We start from the raw sequence: 21,698 nt of genomic DNA, 5'->3' as shown, positions 1-21,698 counted from the left end.
ATTTAATTCCCAACTTATCAGTGAAGTACACACCGGTAAGAGGAGGAGTTGTAAAAAATCACTTTATTTGGATGGACACCATTATGCTAGTTGTTTCATGTATCTTCTATTGAAGATGTTGGTATGTGAGGATGATGCTTCAACTTGCAAAATAATAATGAAGCCCAATAATGATCCTGCAAAGGGATGGGACAACTATACAACCTGATAAAATGTCAAGCTCCACCAGATAGAACTGAGAGCAGGCCCCTGCAGATGAGGACCTGGACCAAATAAAATCCTTTACCAACTGAGTCATTAGGCCTCAAGAATGCTAAATATTTGGATACACACATCATTGTGACAAATACAGAGGAACAATAATAGATTTGTCCCGTGAAATGCCAGTGAATATTTACTTTTGGTAACAGGTGATGGAAGTCATGGATTTAATGAAAGGGACACATATTCTTTTTATTAATTGTATAATTTGAAACCTGGGTTTTATTTAGTTGAGTCATGCAGACCATAAGGTTCCAGTTTCAGTTCCCAGTCTATGCTGACTGATCTCAGCTGATCTCAAAGGCTCAACAATTGGCCAGAAAAGCACTGTGCTGTTGAAGGTAAAATCAGCCAGAGTTCCTCCTCTTAATTGCTATCCACTGCTAGAAAACGCAAGTATTTGGACGTTGGACGAGAATGGGATTGGCTTGGCTTTTAGTCAAATAACCTGCCTGTACCTGCCGTTTGTACTCAGGCATGAGAAATTATCAAAAACGTGGGCAAAGTACGGGGAGGCACTCACCAGCAGGAATCAACGTTCCTGAGGAAAGTAAGAGTGGTGAAAACCTTCAGTTAGAACAGTTATCTACATGTTCCTAGTTCCTTCTGGTGGAACTTGGCACTTTATTAGGTTGCAGAGATGCTCCATTATTTTGCAAGATCACAGCTTAAGGTTACAAAATACATTGGATGTTCCTTGCACACCAACATTCTGGTGACTTTTATTTATGGTATGCATGTAATCTCTATCTCTGATAATGCTGTACTGGGTCTATTCAGTAGTAGAATTCATTCTGTTTGAATAGCTGATTCTCCCATGAATTTAATTTGACTAATATAAAACATGGATGTTCATCATGCAAATGTCCTAACAACTTCTAATGCTAGATTAATAACGTAATACCCTGCAATTCCATGGGACACTACTTTCACAATAAACACCTCACTTAACCATCAGGAACAGAAATTGCACGTACCTAAAAGCCAGCAGCTCAGGAGTCGACCATAACATCAGATTAGATGACACAGAAATGGCTATTGATTAAGTCTAGGGAGGATACTGCCATTTAAGAGATAAGGGCCTTGACACTCTAGTAGCAATGGAGGGGACTGAGTTCAGGTGACACAGTTGAAAAATAAACCTTGACTGACACACTTAACACTTGAACAACAGAAAGCATTGTATCCAAGCTACTGTTTTCCTGAGCTGCATCGATGCATATCATAGAACCTCGGAAACATGTATGAAGTTCAACCCAGGTTCTTAGTAAGTTGCATACATCTCAGATTCCTAGCAACTTCAGTTTTCTGATTTTGGATTTATTCACCAGTCAGGCAACGGCACTAAAAGCAATGCTTTCCAATTCTGCAAGTGCCAAAAAATTATAACAGGGTAAACTAGCAAATAAGAAACAGAACCTCAGATAGAATTACATGTTCTAGGCTTTGAGGGATATATTTGTCAATGTGTCACAGTTTGAACACCCCTGCTAAAACAGATCTTTGATAATTTAGTGATGTGGTAAGAACAACCTAAGCCAATTTAAAAACTAAAAGAAAATATTAAGTTCAAGGAAGTAAAGCAACTTATTGAATCTAAAAGAGGTTATGTATTGCCGTGTGTGTGCATCCTTTCCCTTTTTAATGCATTCCACAGTGGCATTATACTGTTTTCTGTCTAGTTCTACATTCATGAGAAGTTGATACACTCTTCCCAGGTGTACTGCATAGTCATTTAAAATAATGACCGGCTAAGATCATTGTCTAAGTCAAACAAAAACAAAAATTGCTGGAAAAACTTAGCAGGTCTGACAGCATCTGTGGAGAGAAGGACAGAGTTAACGTTTCTCTGTCTTTCTCTCCACAGATGCTATTAGACCTACTAAGCTTTTCCAGCAATTTTTGTTTTTGTTTCAGATTTCCAGCATCCGCAGTATTTTGCTTTTATCATTGTCTAAGTATTTAGTTACGAAATTAAAGTCAGAAGCAATGATCAAGCACTGATTTTGGTTTTGATCAGGTGGGAGTCTCGCTTAGAATATGAAACGGTGGTGGAATTTTCCGTGCCCACTGGCGTCGGGCATGTCAGCGGCATGAGCAGACAATATGGCAAGAAGGCCAATAATCGGGTTCATGATGTCATGAAACCAGTTTGCGATTATCCACTCAGCTCGCCGATGGCAGGCCGCATTTCCCACCATCGGACATCGGGAACCTCATTGTAATAAATCTGCATCTCATTATAAGGCTAGCCCTCTGGACTTATCCCCCCACACTGGATCGTCCGCCCATGTTGGCGTGATAGCACGCCAATGTGTTTCACAATAGCACATTAGTGACATGCACCTGCACTTCACTTGGGACTTTGAGGTTTGTTTGCCTAACTTGCTTTGGGCAGTACTCGCAGTCATCAGCACCATGCTTCACAAACAGCACCACATCACTTTTAGGGGGACTCACGAGTAGATCTCCACTTACCTGACAGCTATAAGGTGGGGGTGGCTTCCTATGGTTGCAGGGCTAGGGCTTGCTTGGGAAGGGGGAGAAGTGGCTTCAGGTAAGGGGAGGGGCTGCAAGGTGAGGGCTGTACTGGGGAAGGGAGGTATCCCAGGGCTTGTGTAGGGGCACATGTTGATCTGTGCAACTGGCCTCAAGATGGTGAGGGCTGAGCAGGCAGTCTCCAGAGGAGATAAGGCAAGATGGAAATGTGTGTGAAAGAATGAGTGGTGATGAGATGGTTGTTTTATCCTGGTGGTTCAGATGAAATCATTTGTTCTCTATCTGCATTGGATAGCCAACCTCTTCTGTGCAGCATTGGCATTGATCACCACTGCCGTTGCCCACCAAGCCAGATTGGTAATATTGCTGCCCCTCCTGCGGCCAGAGAGGGTGCAGAGGACATCATGGCAGGCCTCCACAGGGATCAAAAGGCACTCAAGGGACGTTTCACTAAACCTGGGGGCTGCAGTCTTCTTGCCTTTCAGGGCCATGTCTTATTTGCAGCAGTCCTGGGCTGGAACCACAGAGGTGTGCACATGACTGTACTTTAAATGTTGCGCCCGGTGTGATGAAGCGGCAAGGTGACGGTGTGGCGGGAAAATTGGAGCCCGCAACCCCCCTCCCCCCTCCCTCCCCATTGAAATGGTGTGTTTCCCAGCAATGCAAAATTAATGCGGCAGGATTGGGACAATACGGTGTGAGAAACTGCCATTGCGGCCAGAGGGTAAAATGTTTTTCCTGCCTGCTACTGCAGTTACTGCAAATCTGGGACGATTCCACCTGGTGTGTGGGAGATTAAAATGGCCCAGGTCTCTCACCAACATGGGTATGTATACTTACCTGACCCTCGACACTGTTTCCATCCAACCTCCCCATCCCCACCCCCCATCCTCAAGCTTTGAGTTTAAAATCAGCATTAATTGTACAGATGAACAACAACTTGCATATATTTTGGTCTCTAATGTTGCAAATATTCCAAGATGCTTAACATATCAACCTGCTGAGCATTAATTCAACACAATGTGAAAATAAATTGCTTTAGTAATCTTCCGTTTTGAGGTAGATTCTTTCCTCCTGATTAAATCCCAATAAATTAGTCAAGTTGCATGAATTCTGCATGCTTCCTTTAATCTTTATTTGCACACAAGGGGGCTGATTCTAAAGGCACTGAAGCATGACTTTTAGATGGATCTTCCTCCAACACCCGATGCCACTCCAGTAGCTTTACTGCACTGATGACAAAATCAATTTAACATCGCAAAATGATGCGAGGTCAATAAATTCTTGAACAAAATGTTTTGAATCCTTTGAAGGTTTTATAACACGAGTAAATACATTTCAGCCAGTGTTAGTGCAGAAGTTGAAGGAGAAAAGGGTCATCTTGGGATTCATATTTCAATTGTTAATATTTGCCCTGAGAAGTGACTTGGATGTTTTGTTTTAATTAATCTGTTTTAGAGTCTGCATTCCTCATCTGAATGGAGAGGGGTTATAGGAACAAGATGAGAACACATGATTTTAGACTTAATTTGAGTACAGTATTTGTATTTCCTATACTCTGTATATTGGAGCAGTATTTAATAGAAGACAACTTGTATCTACAGCCATCTAATTATCAGGAAGCTGACATTAGTCTATTTGTCAGGAGTGCTGTCATATTTTGAAGCAGGAACATTCCAGTTTCTGAGTCACACTGTGTTGACATCCAGTCAATGTCAAACTCACAGCACAGCAATTAATAGGCTTTCTTCAAACATTATATTTGCAGGATTGAACACCACAACTGCTTAACAGTTTAAGCTGCTGGATGAAACCGAAACTTGCGAGTACTGAAGTTATTGAACAGTCTATCTCTTCCTGCTCACATTCCCACCTAAAGTAGTCTACCTGAAGCTAAAGTGCTAATGAGAAGAAGTGAACACATTTGTTTTCATAAAGATTGGCACTGGGAAAAGGAACATTTTATTTCCAGAGCCAACATTAATTAGTTCCTAATCTTGTATACAGCAAACTCTGTTCTGTACGAGGCAGAAACTTGTACAACTTTAGTGCAAGTGAAACTGCCCAACTGGTGTTGAACTGCGGTCAGTTTTATGCTATTAAGAAAAGAGTTGAAGCTGCCCAAACTCAGTTCATTTAGCTCCCTAAACGATAGCAGAGGGGTAATCTTTAAATCCCCTTTGTTCATGCTAATTTAAAGTCCATGCCCCAGAATGAAGGATCAGTTTCCTAAAACAGTGTACTATGCAGTGTAGACATATTTCTTCAACAGCACAAGTTAATTAATCTTACCTATTCTTTCTATTTCAAGTTTATCACAGCCCGAATGTGAATAGTGGCTGAAGCACAGAGAAATGCACAGCAGTCAAGCTGTACCAGAAAGCAATGGGTTCGTCAAGTGCTGAGTGCAAACTCAATACTTCTCATTTCCCAGACTCACACGGAAAGGTCAAATCTTTAATATTAGTTGCATATTTGTCTTGATGCTCCAACATCATTTTAAATTATCACAAAAACCTATCTGATGGAACAATTAAGAATTCTGGACATTTCTATGCATTGGACTTCTTGTTGCCTTTATCAATAAATGTCTCCCGTTTTCATGAAAAAAATGTTTATTAATGCAAGTCTTACTGGTGCTTTCATGAATAATTTATGACAATCACCAATATCGCTTACTGGATTGCATTATAAGTCAAAAGCTAAATACAGCAAATAGCAGAGCTTTCCAAATCCAGCACTCCTCTTTGTGTTTCCCCACCCTTCTTATGCCTTCCTTAGAATATGTGATTTGAATAGATCCTATAGATTACATGAGAATGTGAATCTACTGTAATCATATGAACCATACTTAAAATATGCCAATACTTTAATAGGTGAAAGATAGAAATATAAATTGAATAAAACAAAAGTGTGAAGTCTAATTATTTAGCAAATATATTTCTGCATGAACATATATAAATGTTACGTTCTGATCTCGCAATATACCATACATATCTTAATTATCAGATTCTAGATAAAAGTCAAGGAAAGAAATGTAAAACAAGCTGCTGAAGTTTTGCCAGAGAGGTGGGAAGCAGGAACCGAGATTGTTTTTGGATTAGAAACCCACCTCTAGTGAGAAACTGATTAAAGTTAAGATTTTCACAGGGTAAGCACTTAATTGGCATGGAGATAGGTTCCCTGTCCACTTGGAGCCAATGGGGATGGGAACGGAGGTGAGTCAGATGAAGTGTGAGACTGGTTTAGACTCCACACAGCAGCCACCATTGAGGGAGAAATCTGTTGATTGTGCCAAAGTCTTCCACAACACGAGAGGGAACCCAGATGTCACAGGAGAGCTGGAGGCCTGGCCCCTGGGGTGGGGCTGTCTCTCACTTCATCAGTGCCAACCTGGATCTAAAGCTGGAAGTCATGGCGGAAAGGAGGGAGGCCCTCTTCATGGAGGGTGACAGGAGGCGGCCACCTCATCGTGCAGTAGGGCACCTCTCTGTCCAGAATCAAGCCCCCCTGCCTCCTCTTCTCCTCCTCTCTCACCTTCTGCTCCTCCGCTGATAAACTGTCTCCTTCCTCAAGATCCACACCTTTCCAAAGGCCAGTTATATGGAGATCATCACAGTGACAGAAACCATTGCATGGGGGTATTGGAGGGCGTCATCCAACTGGTCGAGGCACCAAGCCCACGTCTTCAAAACTCCGATGGCTGCTTAATGGTTGTTCCAGGGAGTGGGTGACATTAGTTGCATCATCTCTGTGCCTCTGTCAGGATCTCCCATATAGGATGAGTAGCCATGTTTTTCAAGGTATGTCCCTTGTCCCTTAGGATCCAACTTTGGGAATTGGGAGAATCTGAGGAGCCTGGATGATGGACTAATGGTAGCTGCCAGGAAAGCGAGCACTGCTAAGGCTGCAGACCAGTTGAACGTTGAGGGAGTGGAAGTCCTTCCTGTTGATGAAACTCACTGGTTGGTCGCTGGATGCTTTGATGGCCACATGGATGCAATCAATGATGCCCTGCATTTGGAGGATTCTAGCAATGGCTGCGAAACCTGTTGCGCTCTGTCTTTGTGAGGCCACATCTGTCGTGAAATGATTGTGCTATCCAGCTGTGTCAAAGAGGTCATCGGTAACCAGGTGTTTGGGAGTTTCATAGAAGGAAGATAATGAGGGAATTCAGTTCTCAGAAGGACAAGGAATCATGAAAAGATTTTTCATGAAATTCTTATGATGGGAAAGCAACAAAATGGCTGGAACTGCAACAGATATGCATGATACACAGGAACTCTTCCTATAATGAAGCTATAATGGAACATGGAAGTCATAAGAAAGGAGAGAAATGGATGAATATATCAAAAACATTATGAGGCCAAATGACCATTGTGCCCAGCACAGAGAGCTCTTCTCACTTACACCCTCACTATCAGAAGAAGTCTAGCGTTACAACATTCTAGACTTGCTGAACCTCAGGCAAAGTCTGAGGTAATGAATACCATGATGCCTTGGGTTCTGAAAGACTAGCTCAAACAAGTTTTCAATTCTGAGTGCTCATTTCACTTGTGTGAAAATGTTAACAGGTCTATCTGCAATTTCACATTTTACATCTATTTACAATTAGGTGCAGTATCAATAGAGAGGAAGGAGAACTGGAGAATGCATTAACTTGAAACATATTCACATGCTTCCTTGTCCTCCCTGAAAAATAGCTTGAGCAGAAAATTAGAAATGATTCATTTGTTGAGAACGGTGTAGATTCACGTGACTTTTTATAGGGAAAGGAATATTAAAACAATAATCATGCCATGATCCATTTTAGCTTTACACTCTAAAGATAACTCAGATGGAGATTATTTAACTCAGATATAGATTATTTAAATATATTCCATATTATTAGTCATAGAAGAAATGAAGGATATTATTACTTTGATAGTTTTGATTTGCATGTGAAGCAAGCCAAAAGGACAAAAAAAATGAACTGATCTTTTTAAAAATTAAATCCTCCAGCTTTTTCAAGAAAACAGATATTACACACTAAATGACAAAGCAATTTATACAGCTATTTACTCATTAGCTTTGAACAGACCCAGGAGAGCAAAACACATCTCACTGTACCTAAGTCATTCTCATTAAATCGTAAACTGTCAAGATGTGGAAATCTTTGAACAGAACAATCTTATTGTCTCTCTCATCTTATTGCTGCAAACTTATGCTATGGGATCAAAGTCTCTTCTCTCTGACAGCTGTTATGCGCCTTAAATGAAATCAGCTTGGACATTTTCAATCTCATTCCCAGTGGACAAAACTGGAGCACAGAACTGTTCCTAATTTATAATTAATTGGATAATCTCATTCAGAGAAGCCAAAAGAATGTCTGTTGTAGGGCAGCAAAATGTCCAGCTGTGGAGTAGGAGCCATTCTCTAAGGTGAATAGAGTTAAGGGACATACTGGGCTATGAATTGTGTGCAACCTGCTGCACTATAACTGACTGGGGAATGGGTAGTTGCTGTTGTCAATGTTTGCATTTGTCAGCATTGTTCTTTCTCACCCTGTTGAATACACAAACCACAGAAGCAACTATTTGAAGCATATGTTTAGAACCCCATTATATAACATTGCAGCATGACAATTTATTTCTGCATGAAATAAAGTAAAACAATTATAAAGAATGTAATATTTTATAATACTATTAAAGTTGCAATTCTTTTTAAAGAATAATTCTTGAAATGAAACAGCCTGTTTATGGTCTGTGTCATATATGTCTTCCTTATGCTGTATGCTATGCACTTTCTTTGAAATTAACAATAAATGCTTCAAGCAGCATTTTGTATAACCAAACCTATATTCATAAATTTAAAACAACATTCACTTGTGAGGAATTAGATTGCACCAAAAGTAAAATATCTACAGAGGGAGATTTTCTCTCAGCACTAGAAGTAGGAAATCATAAATGCATTCAACGCAAGCCTGAGGAACGGTACTTCATCTTTTGATGAGGCACTTTAAACCTTCTGACCTTAATATTGAGTCCAGATTATAACCACTGCTCCCATATATCAGCCAGCAAGTAATGATTCTACTGTTGCCATTTGTGCCTCTTCTGGATCCACCTTTTGTTCCATTATTGTCCCATCATCGCCCCCTATTTTACACCATTAATCGTTTTGTCATTTAATCACTGTTTTTTTGCCCTATCACAGACCTTTCCTTTTGTGCTTTCCTCCCCTCACCCCACCCACCTTTCTCTTTCTGTATTCGCTTATAAATGGTTAAGTAATATACTACTGCACTTGCTACGTTCCTGTTCATATGGCATTTATTGCACGTACTTTTAACAATTATGACTTTGTCTTCTGCACATTTATGCTCTATTCTGTGACTTAATAGTACTAATAATACCTTCATACTTTAAATAATGCAATTTCTTCTGCACTTATGGCTAGATTCTCCAAGTAGTTGATATTCTGTATCTTCTAGACATTGAATTGCCAGTAAATTTGCATTTTCCCTTAAAAATAGGCTTCTGCTGAGCTGAATTACCAAACTTTTAGATTTTTGTAGCTGCTAAGTAACTTATTAACTGCTTAGGAAACATCAAGGGATCATTATTGCAGCAATGTAACGGTTGGATACAAGTACTTTCATTGTCACTAATGAAATCACATGCTGTGGAATCACAAAAGTTCAAAACTGTATTCCAATGATTTTGTGAGCAAGAATAATGAAGAAAAATAAGCACTCTTTTTTTATTAAAATATTATTTTTCAACCCTTAATATCATAAAATTGGAATAATTATAATTGCTATTAACTCTTCCATGACATTCTCATTTCTGGAACTCAAGGTATAACCATTTCCTTCTACATCCGTCTTAGCAAAGGAATGAAAGTGAAAGGCTATCTGTTGTCAAAATATATTTCTCCTTCAATGTTTCTTTCACCAAATTGCTGTCAATTTTCTTGCTTTGATTCATGTTTCTGCTTTTTCACCCAACTGAATGGCACATTATTCTCGTCGAATTATGATCTCTTGCAGATTAGAAACATTTTTTTCTTTGAGTAACTATGTCAATAGGTTCATAGGCTAGAAAAGGCATCAAATTCACATTCTCACGGGTGAATGTTAGTTAAGGATGAATGGACACATTTAAGTTTTGGATTGTATGAATTTTGTCTGAATGTTGATGAAATGTTGCCAAAAAAATTGCCTGGTAAAGACTTGGCCGTATGTCACTCTTCCCCGATTATCAAAAAACAGATTGTTATCATTCACTCCACTGGACCACAAGTGATCATCTGTATGCCCTACAAAAAAAAAGGGGGAGAATTTGGACACATTCTGGCTTTTATGGACTAGACCACCAGGAATCAGGTTTGTACCTAATTGTTTCTTCTCTCCCAGGAAATTTTGTTTCTCGAATTGATTTTTTTGGTCACTATGCCTGCATTTACCAGTGGCCATAGAAGAGCACAAATGTTTGCACTATTCATGTTCACAGGGCCACTTAATCCCACCGGGTTCAAAGGCTGGCTGAACAGGTTCAACCAAGAACTGAAATGAAATTGGACAATTTTTGGTTTTCCTTTCTGATTCAGGTCTCACTCTTTTACCATCCCTTCAATGGAATGGCCTTCAATCTTGAAAGTACTCCCTCACTCATACAGTTCTCTGGGTGTACGTAATGTTCTAGAATCTCAACCAGTCAGTTGAACCCTGTTTCTCCTGCTACTGTGTATAAAGCAATAATGCTAACACCACAAAATTAAATACATATCCCTTGGAGAAAAACCTAATTCCCTTAATATTTTGATGTTACACAATATTGTCAACAGTGTAACGCGTATAGTGACCAAATTTGTAACATTGTCCAGTAGCTGCAAAATCTGGAAAGGAATTTAAATGAATCATTGCCTCCACAGCCATGTTACAGATGTTGCATAGTACCATTTAGTACATTTTAAAGTCAAAACCTTAACTTATTTTGTCAACATAACAGTTGTTCAACCTACAACATAAATGTATTCTTGGTCGGAATTACCAGTACATCATTACCCCGGACAACCAATACTTCATCATTGGGCTGTTTCCTTCAACTTTAGTTTCAGAAACTGGGATAAAACTGACTTAGAAAGAACTGATGGTATCATACCCTTCAGTGGAAATTATCCCTGACAGCCTGCATGGTTTTTTTGAATTAAAATGTGTTATACAGTAATCAAATCCTCTTCCTTGCAGCAAAGATAATTTTTCCTAATTACCCTGTCATATCAAAGTGTGGCTCACGTCCACCCTTTTTAAAATCTGGCCCTTCCCCAGCAAATATGAGAATTTCAGTAGCCACAGCTGCATACAAAGTGCTGCTCCCTGCTGCAACTTAAAACAAAGAAAGAAAAATATATACTTCTATCCTTCCCTACATTTAAAATCTGGAATTGGTATTTTTTGGTCAAGGTTAATTGGATTGTTTGACAATTCTGGAGCTCATGGTCATTATTTGCCAGGAAAGAAACAGATGGAAATGTTCAGTCTGAATGATGCAATATCGCCTGTGCATAGCTTGTAAATGAATAGAAAATAATTAAATTAATGCTTCACGAATTCCTGAATTAATTTTCAACCATAACACGAGGAGGAGAATGTGATCAATGTGCAAGAGTCATAGAACTGCTTTTGATTTAACCCTTCTAAAGTGCTATATCTTTTGTTCAGAAAGTTTTTACTTGCCTGTTAACATGCAATTTTTCAGCCCATTAATAAAGACAAAAAACAGTGTAAGTAATGAACTGTGGGGCCTGTAACCAGAGATATTGGCTGTTTAAAAGGTTTATTAATATCTCATAGCATTGCAAAGGCACACCTGGATTCATTGTAGTGTCACAAGGTTAATTTTCTGCTGTAATACGTCAAAGATGTTTTAAGACAAAAATGTAACCACAGCATCTAACTCTAAAGTCACCAATTTAAGGAAGGAAATCTGCCATCCTAACCCAGTCTGGCCTACGTGCGACTCCAGGCCCACAGAAATGTGGTTGACTCTTAACTGCCCTGAAATAGGCTAGCAAGCCACTCAGTTTCAAGGGCAATTAGGAGTGGGCAACAGATGCTGGCTTTGGCAATGACGCTCAGATCCTGTGAATAAATAAAGAAAAAAAATCCAACTGCAATTGTGAGAACAATGACATCGTGCTAAATGTCAAACTATTTTATACAGAGACATCAATTATTTTCGCCTGTACATCAAAGATAGAAAGGCTACCACTGTTTTTCTTTACTACAATGGGGAGAACAAAAATGACCTTTAAATAACATTTAGCAAGCCTTTTTAAAGAGTCAAACTGAAAAGTAAACCCTTCATGTTAAGAAGTTGCAATAGCCTCTATTCTAATCCAATGTTTCAATAGGAAGCTTAAGAGGTAGATACCCAAAGCGATTTGGCTTCAAGGACAGCTTATTGAAAGATTTTGGGAACCTTATAGGGAAACTGGAATCTTCTTATCACTCGAACCTCTGGGATAATCACTTTTGTTTTAAAAGCCCTAACAAAAGAAATAGCCAGCTCACACTGAAATTACACTACCACACATTATTATCAAACCTGGGCTGCAATCAAAGACTACACTACAAAATTGCTTTGAATGTTATTTTTATGTTGACTGAGGATACCTTTTAGCCGTTAGTCATTTGAGAAGAGAAAATTTGCTTTGCTCAATTGTCAATCATGCTGTATGCCCAACTTCTAGAGTTTGCTACTTCATATTTTACTCCAGGATGACTGACTGCACTGGTGAGCGATTTATGTGGAACATATATAGCTCAAATGGCATCATTAGAGGTTTGAGGGCATAGCAGGCTCAAGCATTGTCCTTTCAAAGGATATATTGTCATAGAAACTAAAATCCAGTCACGTTCTAAGATATGTGGTGCTTACCATTTCCTGATGCCCTGTACCTCTTTATCTCTTCACCTCTAGGATCTCAGTTTGAATCCTCCCAGAGGTAAAGGGTTGTTTTAAACCCAAAACTCCCAGCTCTCCCACTTTCACCATTCTCTGAAGATTCTATTTTGGTGAAGTTTGAATTTTGAATTAAGAAGATACAGGTTTCAATTTTTTTAAACGATTAGTGTTGGTGGTTATTTAGATATTTACTCATTAGCTAAATTGTTTATGGTTAGAGCACAATTAGGGGAGTTCAAGTTCAGATCTTCATTTCCACAATAAAATCTTCATTATTCCTAGCCATCTTTATGCCAGTCTAAACCATACAATACATTGTTTCCCTGTCGAGACATGGAGCAGAACAATTGTTTGGCCCAGTGTTTAAAGTGACCCCAAACTCTTTAGGACAACAATATGATACTTAAGGAAAAGAAGTTTTGTTGTCACATATGGTACTTCGGCTTTGTAACTGGAACATAATTGTGAGATGTTCTGGCACAATTTAAATAATACCTCTGAAAACCAGTTAAGGTTCATATGAGTGGGTCTGTGCGACTTACATGCCAATCTCCTTTCCTTGTTTGGGGTGCACTTGAGTCCTTATATTTCATATCCATCCTTTATGGCCTGGCTGAAATTAGACCTTGCTGTTAGGAGAATTACAAGCCTATAATTTATGCTCTATTACTCTGTGGTATAATACTTTAATAAAGCAATATGTACTATGTCTGTCAGCTACTCGAGTAATAGTCCTTTCAGAAGATAAAAATAACTTAATCAGCATCTGTTTATAATTATCCAATGAACTATATTCTTCAGCAGTTTCACCTGTCACAAATAATATCTGTTTTAGATATTTTTCATTAAGCTGCATTGGTTTCTCCAGCATAATTTGCATGGAAACTAGCCAAACTTGCGCTAATAGCTGAGAAACTTCCAGATCAAGTTATGTCTATCTCAAATTGTGCTTCTGCGATCCTTTGGGCTGTCTTAAAAACATTGTATTGGAAGCTGACCTCACTCACAAAACTGGCAACATCCCCAGATCAAATTAATCACCATGGTGAGTTTCTGTTAATTATGCTCATTCAAGGGCCTTTGAGAAGTACTTGAAATTAAGCTTTTTTTTCAGGTTCAAGTAGGAAATGCCCAAAGGTTACTTTATGCTCCACATCCAGTATAGCTTTGTACTGTACGACCTATTCTATTTTGTACGCTTGTTAACTAGAAGAGAAACTGATTGTGAATCTCATCAATGTCATCCGCATTTACGCAATTATTTATTGCAGAAGAAAGATCAAGGAAATTTGTTCTTTGCTGCTTTTGTGATAAAGCTTCCCTGGTCTCTTTAACAGATCAAACCATCTACCTGTCAAAGCCCCTCAGTGTTCATTTTCTTGGCTAAGCTGTTCAAGTACACAGAGTTTCCTGGTTTTATGCTTCTCCTGCACTCTAAGTTTACATCTGAAAAATCAAACAGTAAGGCTGTTATCACTTCAGGCAAACATAATTGAGGAGTTGGTGAACTGAATTGGGTACCAACTTCACTTACTGATTACAGGCTTCTGAAAAAGATCTTTTAGCCCATTTCTTTATACTTGGTATCACTGGCATGTACTTCATTGTTCTATAGCACTTCTGTATCTTCTCTGAATAAAACTTTGGCACCCACCCACCCCTTAACTTACACCCACATCATCTTCAGATAAGGATGGCTTTTCCCTTGGGTCTACCACTCTATGCCATCCTATTGGGGCACCAGCTATAACAACAATATTGTGTCAAAGCTGGGAAACCAGGCAGCATGGCAGAGGGCAGCAGCCCACCAGGTACATGTACAGGCTACACTGATTAAACAAGGACAATGAATATATCTCTCTAAGGATTCAATTTTGACATCTCTGCCAATTTCATTACAAAGATTTGCAGAGTTGTTCCATTGCCACAGCTGTTCTGTCTGTCATAATTAAAGTGACAATAGCCCTCAACTTAGCTCCAGATTCTTCTAGGCCACAAGAGGGGATGTGCATAACATTAACCAGGGAGCTATCAGGGACTGTACCCATCAGATGACAGCACCTCACTTTCATGAAGAACTTTGAATCTACTGAACAGTCTATCCCTGACTTAATCTAATGTTCATAATAACAAGTCACAAGAAAAGTGTGCAGTGTGTTTCACAGCAACCATTTATTTTACTGTAAGCGAATGGGGAAGAAAGTTATGTGTGTGAGGAGAAGGGTGTCAGTAAAGAAGTAGGCGGCTACTGTAATGGATGAGGTAAAGTGAGACATGCATCAGAATGAGGGTGTTAGAGTAGAAGGTGTTTTATGGTGGTGCAGGGTGGAGAGAGAGATGTGGTGGCAGCCATTGTTTACAGTCCCTGTCCTATTCTCAGAGGCTTCTCCCTGCTTCTTAACCAGCATCCATTCATGTCCTTTTTCTGCAACTGAACTTGCTGCAGCAGCACACAAGCTGTAATTTGATCCCCCAGTTGAGCTGTCTATTTATTTTTTGCCTCAGCTCCATAGCAACCTCAGCCAGAGTTAAATTCTCTGAAATGATGTCATACCCAAAAAGTCCAATTAACCAGTTAACCCCTCCTTTCCAGAATTATCTTTGTTTCACTTTGGACTTAAAGGGACATCACAAAAAAAGAAAATACAGGCTTTTTCTAAAGTGCAAAGATCATCACAGAAGTTGGGCAGAGTATAACGGGAGGGCACTGGGTGTCCTCGGGCTGGCATGGACAAGATGGGCTGAATGGCCTCCTTCTGCGCTGTAACTTTTCTATGGTTCTATGGCGGATGGCTCGCCCCGTGGCCCCCTCTGGAAGTAAAGTTGGCATGGACCCAATCCATTCCACGCCAGCCCACCTCGCAGCCATAATACACTGCGGGCGAGCTAAATAGGGGCAGTGTGAGACCTCCGCCCCTCACTGGGGAGAAAGTCTCACACTCAGAAGCCGCCTGTCAATCCGATTGGCTGGCAGCTTCATCAGTCCCGACAATGCCAAGGGTGCAGTGGCGGGAGCTGCCAGGACTGCAACCAGGAACCAGAAGAAGACCCAATGGATCCCAGAGACAGGAATATCCAGAGAACCCATCCTATATTATGTGCTCCCACCCTGCCGAAAACACGCCCAGTGGGAGCACATAAAATGCAGTCCATTATTTTGCCCAATACACCCCACAAGCAATTCAGCATACTTAGCAATGGTTGTTTTGCATGTTTTATCAGCTCAAAGTGTCTGATGCAGCTTGTGTCCCTCATGCTGAGGTTAAATGAAAGATTGGGTTGTTCATGAGCTATTGAAATAGCGGGATTTTCTTCAAAGTGTTTAAGAAATTTTTGGATGGACATTACAATGATGGTAATTTTGACTTTGGACGATAGTGCATAGAGGTGGTAGCGATTTAGGCACTCTCTTGATTTTCATTTCTCTTGAAGTCAGAGGGAGAGATATAAAACGGTTGATTGAATTGATTTTGCACATTTTATACTGTCAGTCAAAGTCAACACTACCTCCACTGTTTGGCTCATGATGAGACATGTGTTGAGCCAACTTACTTTAAAACTAAACCTAGCTCCAACAAAGACAAATTGAGTTCTTGTTGCACCGGAAGCTCTTATAATCTGAAGTTAGTTAATTGGTGAAATAGTTTAAGACTATTAACTGCCTAAAAAGGGCCATATATTGGAACATGAAGTCTCTATCTTCCTTGGTATTAGGATGAGCTGAAAAACAGGTCAAAAATTGGTGTTCTGGTGTGAAAAGTAAATATGTTGTCTGTCAGAGGGTGGATTTAACATTATCAGAGTTCAGTAATTTATTATGAAGAGTTTGGAATTAAAGCAACGTGAATGCTGCTAATTTTCTAATAATCCTTTCCTAAGTTTATATGCATGTAGTCAATATATCTACCATCATGATATTATGTCTTACTCAAGTGGATGGGGAAGATGAATTTGGACATTGATTTATCCATAATTACCATGAGTGTTGGTCTATATTTTCTCATAGAACTCCCCCTTTGGTGGACAGAAAAGTCTCTCTGCTTATTTCTCCACTCAGCCTTGAGATGGAGAAGCATCCTTAAGTGATTGATTCACAAGTAAGTTGAAATACAGTGACTGCAGTTATTTCAGTTCAAATACCTATGCAGGCTGGAACTTAAAAACAGTGTTCTTTGGCTCTGAACTGAATGCTTCTTCTTGCTCCAAACTCCATTCCCTGGCTACTGACTCCATCCCTCTCCCTGGCAACAGGCTGAGATTAAGCCAGTCTGTTTGCAACCTTGGTGAAACACTTGATCCTGAGATGTGTTTCTGACCTCCCATTCACACCATCACTAAGACTGCCTATCTCCACCTCCAGAACATTGCCCGACTTCACCCCTGTCTCAACTCATCTGCTGCAGAACCCCTTATCCATGCCTTTTATACCTCCAGATTTGACTGTTCCAATGCTGGTCTCTCACATTCTACCCTCAGTAAACCTGAGGTCATCCAAACCTCTGCTGCACATGTCTTAACTCGCAGCAAGTCCCCTAACACCCTGTGCTCACTGACTCATTGGCTCCTGGTCAAGCAAAATCTTGGCTCTAAAATTCCCATCCTTGTTTCCCTATTTCTGTAATCGCCCCCAGCTTACAACGTCTAAAGATATCTGTGCTCCCCTAATTCTGGCCTCTTGTGCACTCCTAATTATAATTGCTTCACCATTGGTGGCCGTACCTTCAGTTGCCTAGGCCCCAAGCTTTGGAATTCCTTCCCTATACATTTCCACTTCTCTGCCTTGCTTGCCTCTATTAAGATACTTCTTAAATCCAACCTTTTTGACCCCCAAGCTTTTGGTCAACTGGCCTAATATCTCATTACGTGGCTTGTTGTCATACTTTGTTTTATAATGCTCCTGTGAAGCGCCTTGGGACATTTCATTATGTTAAAGGTGCTATATAAATATAAGTTGTTCTTGTTTATCTCAATTGTCAATAAATTGAATTATTTACATTCAAATCCTTGCAGCTTTGGCAAATTTGCGTACATTCCAATTTTGTAAAACTTTTTCATTTTCATCAAAGCTAGAAATGACTACATTTTATCAATCAATCTAGCAAACAAATTAATCAAATGGGTGCCAGTCACCCTTCACTCCTTGGTTCAAGTGGGCATTCTACATATTTGAACTGAGACAGCTCACAGCTGAGCCTGATCGTGCCCTCACCAGATGATCATCCTTCTACTTTCATGCAGAAGTGGGAAAGCTTTGATTAATGGAACCTAGGGAGAGTTTCCATTTAGAGTTTCTTAATGTCCTTGACAATCTTGCTGATTTTTTTATATCCTTGATTTTGACTGATGTTATCTCCCCTAACATATCAATTCCTGACTGGGGTACAATTAACTATTTCAGCACTAGGGATTGAAACATAAATCCTCTGACGTGGCTGGCTTATTACTAGGACATGGGCCCATTCACTCACTAAAACAACAACTGTACTTGTATAGCACCTTTAATATAATAAAACAGTGGCTTCACACCAAGCCACTAAAGGAGATATTAAGGCAGGTGACCAAATGCTAAGAGGTAGATTTTAAGAAGCATCTTAAAGGAGGAAAGAGAGATATAGATGTTTAGGGGAGGGGTTTCAGAAATTAAGGCCTTGGCAGCTCAAGCCCCATGGTTAACAATGGTGGAGCAATTAAAATTGGGATTGCTTAAGTGGCCAAAATTAGAGTAGCACAGATGCCCCAAAGGGTTTGGGGGCTGGAGGAGATTATGGAGGTAGGACAAGGCCATGGAGAGATTTGAAAACAATGATGAAAATGTTAAAATCAATGTGTTGCTGAACTGGGAAACAATTTAGGTCAGTGAGAACAGGAGTCACGGGTGATGAGGACTTGGTACAAGTTAGTCAACAAGCAGCCTTTTAGATGACATAATGGTGGGTAGAATGTTGGAGGCTGGCTAGGAGTTCATTAGAATAATCAAGTCTAGAAAATCAAAGTCATGGATAAGTGCTTCAGCAAATGAGCTGATGCAGGGGCAGAGTCAGGCGATGTTATGGAGGTGGAAACAGCCAGTCTCAGTGATGGTGCAGAAGAGCTTATTTCGGGGTCAAAATGACACCAAGGGTGTGAACAGTTTGATTCAGCCTCAGAATGTGTCAGGGAGAGGGATGAAGTCGGTGGCTAGGGAATGAAGCTTGCGGGCAATGGCTTTGATCTTCACAATATTCAACTGAAGGTAATTGCTGCTCTTCCAGTACCAGACGTCAGACAGCAGTCTGACAATTTTGAGGCAGTGGAGGGGTTGGAAGAAGTGGCAGTGGGTTACAGCTGGATGTCTTCATCATATATGTGGAAACTGACACTCTCTTTTTGGATGATGCTGTCATCGAGGCCATTCAAATAAAGAAAACAGAGGATCTTGTATGTATAAAGGACCTTTGCATATTCTCAGAATGCCTCAAAGTGCTTCATATCCAAGGAAATTCTTTTGAGGTGTAATCACTTTGTTGTTTAGACAAATGCAGCAAATTTGAACAGAGCAAGATTCCACAAACAACAACAGAATAAATGACTGTCTGTTTTTGGTGATCCTTGAATGAACAATATGGTCCTGGACACCAAGAAAATTCCCTGGTCACCTACAAATGTTGCCATGGAATCATTGATGTCCATCTGAACAAATAGGCTGAGCCTTGGCTTACTGTCTCTCCCAAAAGTCAGCATCACTGACAATGTTTCACACCCTTGATGTTGCACTGAAGTGTTGGCCCACATCACATACTTATGTCCTGGAGATGGGGTTAAACCCAGAACCTTCTTAATTAGTGAGGGGCATGCCACCACTGAGTCAAGCTGACACTCAAAATGCCATCCATTATGTAAAGATGTTGACTGGATCATTTTGAAGTACATATTTTTAGGGCAAAAAGTTGATTTGCATTGAAGACTTGTTACAAATGTAAATTATGCAAAAATTAATTGTCTATGTGTAACATAATTAATATACTTAAACTTGGAATATTACGTTTGTTGTATCTGATAGATAAAGATTTATGAGTTTAGAAAAAGAAATATAATGTTTTAGATTTCATAACTAAAGGCAAATGATGAAAGGAATTTAAAAGCAGTCGCCACTGGGTGAATAATAAGATCAATTTTAAGGGAACATTTGGTTAAGCATCAATCCCAACCTCATACAGTCTTTGATTAATGGGAACCCATGGCTTGTTTCTATGAAGAGGCTTGTGGTGGTACTGCTTGATCTTGCCTACTTTATATATGCTTTTTTATAGGTAGGCAAGATATGGGACCTATGCTGATGCAGGCATTATACATTTTAGCACTGTGGTACAACACTCTGAAGTACAGGTGCATTTTGAGACTACTGCAGCACTAATCCTTCGAGTTTCTTTTCTCATATTTTTATATGAGCCACTTATATATCTCTCACAGTCCACCCGTGATTGCCTGCTACTTCTTGTACTGAATCTGATAGATTTTTTTTCACAGTACAACTGCTGTGTCCTTGAGTACAACAAATAAAGCTGGACCAGGAGATTAAATGTAGACTCATTCCTATCACAGTAACTAAACCCGACTATGGCTGTATAATATTAACTAACCAGTCTGGTTAAGTCCATACACACAAATTTAACTAATTTTAAGACTAATTATGCATAGTTCAGAGAATGATATAATTGCAATATAAGGTAGACTATAAATATCCAATTAACACTGCATTTCTAAATTGCCCAGCTATTAAAAATATAATAAAGATGTTTTATTCTGACACTGAATGCATACAGCTGATTTATAAAGTTGGCTGTTAAGTGAAAATAAAAGACAATTTTTAACAAAGAAAGAAAACAGAAAAATCCCCTTACCACTTATCAGATGCAATAGGATTCCTGGTAGCCTCCTCTAAAAGTTTGATAATCAGCCCTATTGCTTATCCGTTGCTTCCTGCAGTCCCCTTTGCTGTATGCAATCCGGTTGTCTGTCAAGCAGTACCCGCAATAGTACACATGCAGCTCTCTGCCTTCCTGCTTGCGATGCTGCTCACACAGCCCTGCATGCAGAGATGACAGGCGTGGACGCACATTCAAGGGCATTCCCCAGGAATCAATATGCAAATTCTTCCCGAGAGATTGGCTCTGCTACACTCAGTCTTGCCTGCGAACTTCAGGCACAAATTAAATATGATATCCAAGCAGAGAAGCAAAAGAACCTAACTCCAGCTCTTTGCAAAGATACCAGGAAGTTTTAATAAGCTCTCATATTAATTGATCAGAGGAGTCAGGTCAGTGCAGAGCCAATACTGTTGGAAAGCATAAAGATAATCATACCCATTAGGTAGCTGCTTCATAATTTAGGTAATGTCTCTTTTTCAGTTTAACCCTTCTATTCCAGGAAATTGAGGGCTATTTTTCAGAGGCAGGAGGAGGTGATTTTGGGTGTATTGAGGGGAGTTAAATCCCCAAAAGATGACATCGGGTCCAGATCCTCAGCCTCTTCTGGGATTTACCAAGAGAGGATTGAAGATGAGTGGGGAAATGCCATGCAGCAATCGGATAATGCATTTAAATAGGTAATGAAGTACTCTTTTAACTCTCAGCTCTGGCTTTGTCAGTCAGGGCACCTGCTTCCTGATCTGTTAACAACTTGTTAGGGTGAACAAGGCGAGGACACACTAGGAGTGCTTCGTCAGTGAAACTGACAACCTTTGATCAGTGAAACTGGCGAGTTCCAGCCATAGTCAGAGTGAGAGGCTGTTACTTACAGCACTTCTCTCAGACAGTGCTTTCACCTCTTACCAACTTCTTGGAAGGCATTTCACCTGTCTAGCATTTCACTCACCTTCAGCTGCACTTCCCACTGCCAGCCTGCAGCCCAGCACAGGGGCAATATATACAGCTCCACCTTACACCTCTGAGGAAGAACAAGAGAAGCAGCAACACTAACAGGACCAGCACCAGAATCAGCTTCCTTCTC

At 39.9% G+C, this 21,698-nt stretch overlaps 1 protein-coding gene across 2 annotated transcripts in view; it reads right to left on the bottom strand.

The window, feature by feature from the left end:
* The window catches only part of LOC144683563 (synaptotagmin-B), a 254,746-nt gene extending 233,983 nt beyond the window's left edge, over nucleotides 1-20,763 (bottom strand). The window contains exon 1 of one of the 2 annotated variants that reach the window (XM_078546705.1): nucleotides 20,591-20,763. The gene's annotated coding sequence lies outside the window, so the exon portion shown is untranslated. Of the gene's footprint in view, nucleotides 1-13,252; nucleotides 13,323-20,590 lie in introns of those variants that run through there. The other variant, XM_078546706.1, reaches the window with a different exon arrangement.
* Between the last annotated feature and the right edge of the window lie 935 nt (nucleotides 20,764-21,698).

This window comes from Cetorhinus maximus, chromosome 8 (genome assembly GCF_964194155.1).
Source record: "Cetorhinus maximus chromosome 8, sCetMax3.hap1.1, whole genome shotgun sequence".
Lineage (NCBI taxonomy): Eukaryota > Metazoa > Chordata > Chondrichthyes > Lamniformes > Cetorhinidae > Cetorhinus > Cetorhinus maximus.
Note: the sequence above shows the minus strand (reverse complement) of the source record. Positions and strands in the feature narration are given on the sequence as shown.